Below are 8,590 nucleotides of genomic sequence, written 5' to 3'. Positions count from 1 at the left end.
TATAATTTACATACTATTACACATTTTACATTAACCCAACAGAGAAAAAAAGATCAAATAAAAATTTTATTTTAAATTCTTTAGGTTCTTTTCAGATATTTTCAATATGTTTTATATTTGTTTAAATTTTTTTATTCATCATTTTTAGGGTTTTCATTTTTTGAGACACAAAAGTGTCTCAAGTCTATTTAATCAAGTAGTCACTTTTGATTAGTTGTTGGGAACTCTATAAATAAGACACTGATAAAGGATTCTGAATCCAATTCATATTATGAAATACATATCTGATTAAAATAAGTTGTAAAATAAATATTACTAAACTGTGGCAATACTTACATCAGGTTCAATTGAGCTCTTGATAAAAGGGCAACTGTGCACTGCACAATAAAGTAATACTAATAAGAACTCACAATAATGCAATCAATCGTTAGTCAAAATCCATAATATTATCAATCAAAGTAATGGATCTTAAAAATGTTTATTTTTGTACAGAGTGAAAAATAAAAAATCGTGAACATTCTAAATAACATTTGATCTAATGATCGGAATTTTACATATTAGGACTAGATCTTAATGGTTTGAGGACCTAATCTTAGATACGTTAATTAATTATTTCATATGATATTTTAAGCTATGAAATTAAGACACAAAAAAGGGACAGTATTTTCTTGATTCTGTCATTTTGATTGTCAAAAATCAAATTCCATTGAAAAAGATGTAGGTTTAGTAAGAGAAAGGTTTGTTTCTGTATTTCATTTTGTGACTCTAAATATCATTTGTACTAATTAATAGGCATATTTAAGATTTTGTCCTTGAACTACAAAGATACTTGGTGCACGAAAATCCGATCATTAGATCCAAGCGTTATTCAGATGTAAAAAATGTTAAAAACTTGTGAAACATCATTACCCTCTATCATTTATTTTATTTTTTAACCGTCTTTGAACGGCTGACCCAATTTTAGGTTTACCACTACCAATGTTCAATTAATTTTCCTTGTAATTTTGAACCGAATTCAGAAGACAAGGGAACTCCTGGATCAAGTTTTGGGAGAAATTTGCTTTCATGGAGGACTTTTGATGGAACTAACCCTTATTTCCATTACATGGAAAGGAAAACCATGAAAACTTCCCACCGGTAGCCTGACGGTAAGGGGACTCTAACTCCATGATCCGTTTACCACTGAGGATATTTTACTTCTGCGCTTTGGACTGTGTAAGCTGGGTGCGGAATTTGTAACTACCAGCCATCACTGGGATTCAAACCCAGATCACTTGATCCTGGTAAAGTAGAAAAAGTCGCCAACCTTAGGAAAATTAAAAGTATTATGCAAAAAAAGAAAAACCCACTCGAGATAGGTTTGTCTTGAAAATGAAAACAGATAAATTTCTCTTATGATGAATAAAATTCAACATGAAGGGCTAAAAACGCTGACCACAAAAGGGAAAAATTTAAGAAGTAGTGATAAAGGTTTCATTATGTTGTCAGACATTTTAAAAATTTAAAAAAAAAAAATTTGGAGAATCAATGAGTTTAAGGTTATGAAAGAGTAACAATTTGTCTAGCTTCCTATATTTACCCATTTCATGTTCATCATGTGACTAAAAAACCCTTCGATCGTTAGAAGTTTAAACATAATTTCAAATTTTTGTTTCTACAACCACACGTTGCATTTTATTGCACAAATTGTTTTTTTTTCCTTTTGAGAGTTTTTTTTTTCCTTTTGAGAGAATCGTGTTTTTTAAAGTTTGTAGCTTGGGGACTGGGTTAAAATATTATTTTATTGAGCTGAAACTTTTCAAATCTTAGAATCCCCCTTTTTTATAGGGTCAGTGAGATATTCGATGAAAAACATACTAGTATATATATACATAGATAGATAGATATTTATTTATAATTTTAACACACATATATATATATGCATATATATAATTGGTCTAAATAAATGAGTGTAGGGAGGCAAAACTAACTACAATTTGTGAATGTAAGTTTAGTTGTGTTTGCAATTTACAAAGTATGTTTTTAAAGGGAATCAATGTTCCCATGTTCGTGACATTGTTTTAAGTTCAGTCTCCGATGGCGTGCTATGTTTAAAATAAAAAATTTCCCTGTGAAAACAATTGGTTGCTTAAAGAATAGGAATGTTTAGGAGCACTAAAACTTTTCTCAGTTTTGCTTCAACGTATTTGATTTTATAGCATCTTAATCGTGACCAGTTAATTTGAATGCTTTGATATTATCTTGATAAACTTTATTTTGTCTAGATGATGCTTCTTAATTCGGGTGAAAAAATAAATAAATTATTTTCTCTCTCCTCCCTTGGTGTTTTGGGATATATATATATATATATATATATATATATATATATATATATATAGAATTGTGACTGGTGACATTATTTTCTACTAAATAGTTTAAAATCTCACATATTATTTTCCATACGTTAATACAGTAACGACAATTGACAATAACTAATAGAATCACCGTTATAATGAGCTCTTTATTACAAGCATGTAAAAATAATTAATGTTAAAATTTCTATAAAAAAGACTAAATGATGACATAGACAAATTTACCGCTTTTTATTTTATTTTGAGCAAGAATTTTGAATTAAAATAAGTATCTATAGTTGATTGTTTTGGCCTTCAGGTAACTGACTGAATTAGGAGTTTTCCTTACCCAGTGTAAGAAAAAAAAATGAAATCAAGTACAATAGCTTTTGACTTCATGGAACAGTAATTTCAATATTTATGAATTATGGAAAATTATGGTATAGGATTGATACATGTTCTACAGAAAAGGCATTCTTACGCTGCACTACCATAAAAATGACGGAAATTTTGTAACAAGATAAACTATAAGATGACTTAGCCGATGGTTGCCTACTCATGTTTGCATTATTAATACAAAGTGTTAAATGACAAAAAAATGCATATCCGCCTTCGAAAAAGAATTAAAATTACGCTTCTCTCTTAAAACAATAAATAACTCATTATAATTACTTAAAAAAAAACACTTTTGAAATCTATTAGAAAAAAATAATTTTGTAATGTATTACATAAAAATTGCATTATTGAAATGTGTTAGAAAAATTCTTTCTAGTTGACATCTCTCAACTTTTGGGAGTTACGTGACAATGTGCTCTGCTAAGAGTATTTCTCTCGCACATCTTGTGTTTTTATTAAGTTGTTTTCTTATCTGTGGGGTTGGAATTTTGCTATCAAAATTCCGATCATATCCTGACTAACTAGAGAGTTCGAATTTCCATTGGAGCTCTGTGTCTGATGTCAATACAAGTTTCAATCTTTTCTCGACCCGAAGTAGAATTCATATCTCCTTTTTATAGTCAAATAGATTTTATAAATCAAATATTAATCCAAATTTCGACCCCTTTCAATTAGCTAAGAAAGTTTAAATTGCAACTAAAACTTTGTCTGATATCAAAGCAAGTTATTGTTTTCGAAATGGCAAAAGAAAATTTCATCAACAATCAAAATTTCGTTCTCTTTTTTACGTAAACAATGTTATTGAATGTGCAAGTTAAAAAATAATGAAATACTATAAAAATTTTAAAAAACTGCGCTGTTTAAGAAAATAGAAAATGCATTAGATTTGTCAGACCTAAAAAACAATAAAAACAACAAAAAACGTCTTCAGCACTTTCGTAAGTTTAGTTCTATTATCACCATTGAAAGTTTCCCCTACAGATTTCGTCTGTGATGCACCCTAATGTTTTCGTTTTCGGCCTGATGAAAAAAAAAATTTTTTTTTTCATTCACGAAGATTTCAAAATTTTTATTTAATTTTATAATTTTCAAAAAAAAAATTCTAATAAAATATAAAAAAACACTTCAAAAAATAAGGAGCAAGACTATTTTTATTTCAAACTTTTTTATTTTATTTTAACAAACGCATATTTTTTTCTGATTTGTAGAAAGCATTCATCGCGCAACAGATATGCAAAAAAGATTGCGGTTAAGGATGAAATGTGACAGAATTGAAAGAAATTGAGTTATTCGAAGAAGAATGTTGAGCAGCAAGGCATAAAAAAAGTTTTCGTTGCTAACAACCAACGCCGTTGCTAAGGTTCTGGATCTTTGTTTGAATTTAGCAGAATTTTCAGGATTGGCGAGAAACTTATTACGCTAGTTTAAGCAACAACTCCTATTCCTTTTAAAACAATCTCTACTTTTTTTAAGGCTCGCGCGTGAATTTTGAAATATATATATATATATATATATATATATATATATATATATATTTAGGGTTTTTCTAGTTGAATAAGTTATATTTTTTTTTATCTAAAAGCTTATTTTTTCACTTCAATTTGTTCCTAATACCAAAGTTAATTAAGCATCATTGGCGTTAATATCAATATGACAATTTTTTACGGTTCTCTTATTCTTATATATTATCTTACATATATTCTCAATTAATTTAGCTTTTAATACAAAACATAATTTTTTTTAAAAATTATACCTATTATCTAAATTAATTAATTGTATTTCTTGAAAATAATTAGTAATGGCACTGAAATTTTTATTTTTATTTTTTGCGAACGAACTAATATTGGTACTTTTTTCGCTCTCAAGTAATCGCCAAACAATTTTTGATGCCAGTAAATCTTAATTAAATATGGCAGCAGAGTTCTAAAGGAAATTCGAGTACTCTAGCTAGTCGGGAAATGTTCCGAATTATGATAACAAGGTTCCACCTTCACAGACCAGAATAAAAAGCGTATAGTATCCAATTATATGTTATCCAATTATTGAAAGTCGACTTGCGACAGCTTCATATAGTTGAATTGAAAATAATGTTCCTTTATAAGAGAATATGATACGATTTTTATGCAGAATATTTATTAAATCAATATTATAGCTTTTTAAAAATGTATTCAAAAACACATTTATATAATTTGAATTTTATAATATTCATTTTTTAGCTTTTCAATAAATTGGTCTAATTACAGGAATAAAGCAACAAAAGTGGAAACGTTTCAAGAATCGATATTTTATTGTTTCCGATTGTCTATTACAAATCTTTTATGGATAAGTGTTATTTATTTTGAAATATTGTATAAATTTTTCAATCTATAAATTTAAAAAAAACCCCATCAATATTGTTGCGTTTTTAAAACGCATTCAAAGGTATTTTTTTATAATACAAATTTCAAAATGTTAATTCCTTAGTTTTTTATTAATTAGTCTTGTTACAGATAATCATCTCATTTTACATTAACCTTAATAATCGAGATTTTATTGTAATCGGTTACCTACTGCAGATCGTTTATGACTAAGTTTTATTTATTTTGAAATATTGTATAACTTTTTCAATACATAAATTTTGAAAAAAACAAACAAGCAAACATCAATATTGTTGCGGTTTTAAAATGCACATTCAAAGTTATATTTTTATTATTCAAATTTTAAAATGTTAATTCCTTAGTTTTTTATGAATTAGTTTTAATACAGATAATCATCTCATTTCATGTTAATTTTATAATTAAGATTTTATTGTAATCGATTACCAACTGTAGATCGTTTATAACTAAGTTTTATTTATTTTGAAATATAGAATAAGAAAATTTTACAATCTAGAAACTAAAGAAACACCGTCAATATTGCAGTTTTTTTTAAATGCATTCAAAAGTACCTTTTTATAATTAATTTTAAAATGTAATTTTTTTAGTTTTTAATGAGTCTTTATCTCAATTTCCATAATCGATATTTTATAGTTTTCGATAATCAATGGCAGATCTTTAATGGCAAAGTGTTTTTAGTTTGAAATATATAGCACATATATTACAATCGAATAACTAAAAAAAAAGTTATATTTGAGTTGAATGTTTTAAATTCAACGAGCAAATCTTAACACGTCAATAACGAAACAAAACATGAGACATAAATAAATTCAACGATCAATTCTTCTGATTATCGAAAAGCTTTTCACCAGTATTTTTGCGTAGTGTTTTATTGATTCCTAAGACGCAAATCGAGAATTCAAAGAATCCTTAATCTATTCTCACTTAGCTTTGAAAGTCGCTGTATTATAAATGTCAAATGCCATTAATATAATATGAAATTACAAGACGCCTCCATATTTTCCGATTCTTTTTTAATAACTTGTGTTGCATAAAAGAAATTAAAAATTTATTTTATTTAAATTACTTTCTCATGAAATGGTTTCAACGTTATTTTATTATTATATTTTTTTGTAACAACAAATAAAAGAAAATTAATGATTGATAATAGCAGTCATATATTATTTATTAATGTTTCTTTACTTCGCCATGTATTTTTAATCTTTAATGGATAGTTTTAGTTTTCAAATTTTATACTACTTTAAAAGCTATTGTTATAAAATAAATTACCAGCTATCGTTGTAAATAATTTTTCTTTGCTGCGTTAGTTTGCTATAAATTAATCAGTTGAAGATAGTATTAGAAATTAAATTTAGGACATAGTTTCGTGCGTAGACGATTCTATAACTAGCGTATTTTTGAACTTTTTAAATTTTATTTTTCGAAAATTTAGTTTTTTAAAGAAATTTGATTTGTATCTGCATAAGTTTCACATTATAAGTTGCTGTACCGTGACGTTTTTTAAGCTGTGTGCAATTTGCAAACTAATTGTTATATATTTAAATAAATATGTAGATAATACAATAGAATAGAAAATAATAGCAAATAAATGTAGATTTTGAATGAAATCTCGTAAAATGCGAATTTTTTTAAAGAAAACCTTCAATTTTGTCAGTAAAAAAAAACATTTAATAGATATAAAAGCTGATATAAGTTATAAACAAAAATATTTTATTATTAATTAGTCTAAATAATATGTCATTAAATTGATATATTTCGTCGATATTACAGTCAAAAGTCTCCCAATAATGACGAAAATGTGCCCAAGTCATTAAAATCTCTATCGCCCATTTAAGAAAGAGCTCAATGAATAATACTGAACAAAGAAAAACTGTAGACTATAAATGAAATGTAAAAAGGCCGATTTTACCGGTGGCATAAAACTTTAAAATAGAATTTCAAAAAGTATTATGTTTTTTATTTTATCACTTTTGCACGGAGTAAACAATTCTGGTAGAGTTAGAATACTGTATCATGATGACAGTTCTGGTAAAAAGAAAAAAAAAAGCACAATACTGGTTAATAAAACCTGAAATATACGGTATTTAAACCATTCATTCATTAACCATTCATATATATATATATATATATATATATATATATATATATATATATATATATATATATATATATATATATATATATATATATATATATATATATATATATATATATATATATATATATATATATATATATATATATATATATATATATATATATATATATATATATATATATATATATATATATATATATATATATATATGCAGTCTATATTCCTAAATGCAAATTTGTTTTCCAAGTGCAGATTAATTTCCTAGTACAGGTAATCGTTCATTTGTTTACGATTAACATAAAGAAAATTTTCTTCCTTAAAATTATAATCATATTATATTTTACAAGCAAAATAATCTTTATTTTGTTTAGTTATTTTCATTTTTGAAAAATAATGAATTTTAATAGGGGAAAAAAAAACAATAACGAATGAGAAGCAATCACGGGGAAGTGGGGCGAGCAGGAGCCTGAGTCTCCTAGTTTTATTGTTGCCGTAAGTTGTGAAAGTAAGAAGTTTTTTCTTAAACCAACAAATGAGATATCTGTTATTTTAATTTTATTACATTTAATTTCGCTTATTCTAATTGAGGCCGAAGCCAATCAGTTTTCAGACCACGCATTATCTCTTTTAAATGACTACATCTCACCCTTTAGACATCACTTGGCTAAATTTATGTAATCACAACTTTAAGTTACTTTTATGTGACCACGTATCATCTCTCTGACAAGATTCTAGGTAATTTATTTTATTTTGCATTTAAAATGCAATTTTAATTATTTTTTGATATAGATTTTTATTGCTGCCGATAGTTAATAAATTCGAAAGTTTTCTCTTGAACCTGTTCATATCTGTAAGTGTTTAAAAAATCGATATATCGTATTTTTAATTAATTACATTTAATTTTATAGATTTTTCTCGTCCGTCGATTGAGGTCAAGATTTGTCACTTTTCAGACCACGCATTGTCTCTTTTAGGTGATAACATATCACCTCTCTAACAATATCGGTTAGTCATTTATGTTATTTAATATTTAAATGATAATTTCAGTTTTTTTAAAGAGATTTTTATTGCTATCGAAATTATAGAGTTCCTTTATCTTTGTTCATAGCACCTGTTCAAAACGACAATATATCGCGTTTTTAATTAATTACATTCAATTTCACGAATTTTTCTCATCCATCAATTAAGGTCGGAGTTAATAACTTTTCAAACCACGCATTGTCTCGTTTAATAAATGTGACCACATCTCTCTATATTACCTCTCAGACAACAGCACGTGGTCACATTTATGAAATCGATCAACTTATGGATTGCAACCCTACCTTGCGCCGGCGCACGAAGGGGGCGGTCCTTTTCTAAGTTTCGTTCGAAGCGACGATTCAGCGGACCTT

Source organism: Parasteatoda tepidariorum, chromosome 3, assembly GCF_982258835.1.
Source record: "Parasteatoda tepidariorum strain Cologne lab strain chromosome 3, Ptep-v5.0, whole genome shotgun sequence".
Taxonomy (NCBI): Eukaryota; Metazoa; Arthropoda; class Arachnida; order Araneae; family Theridiidae; genus Parasteatoda; species Parasteatoda tepidariorum.
The sequence above is the reverse complement of the archived record's forward strand: the minus strand, read 5'-3'. Positions refer to the sequence as shown.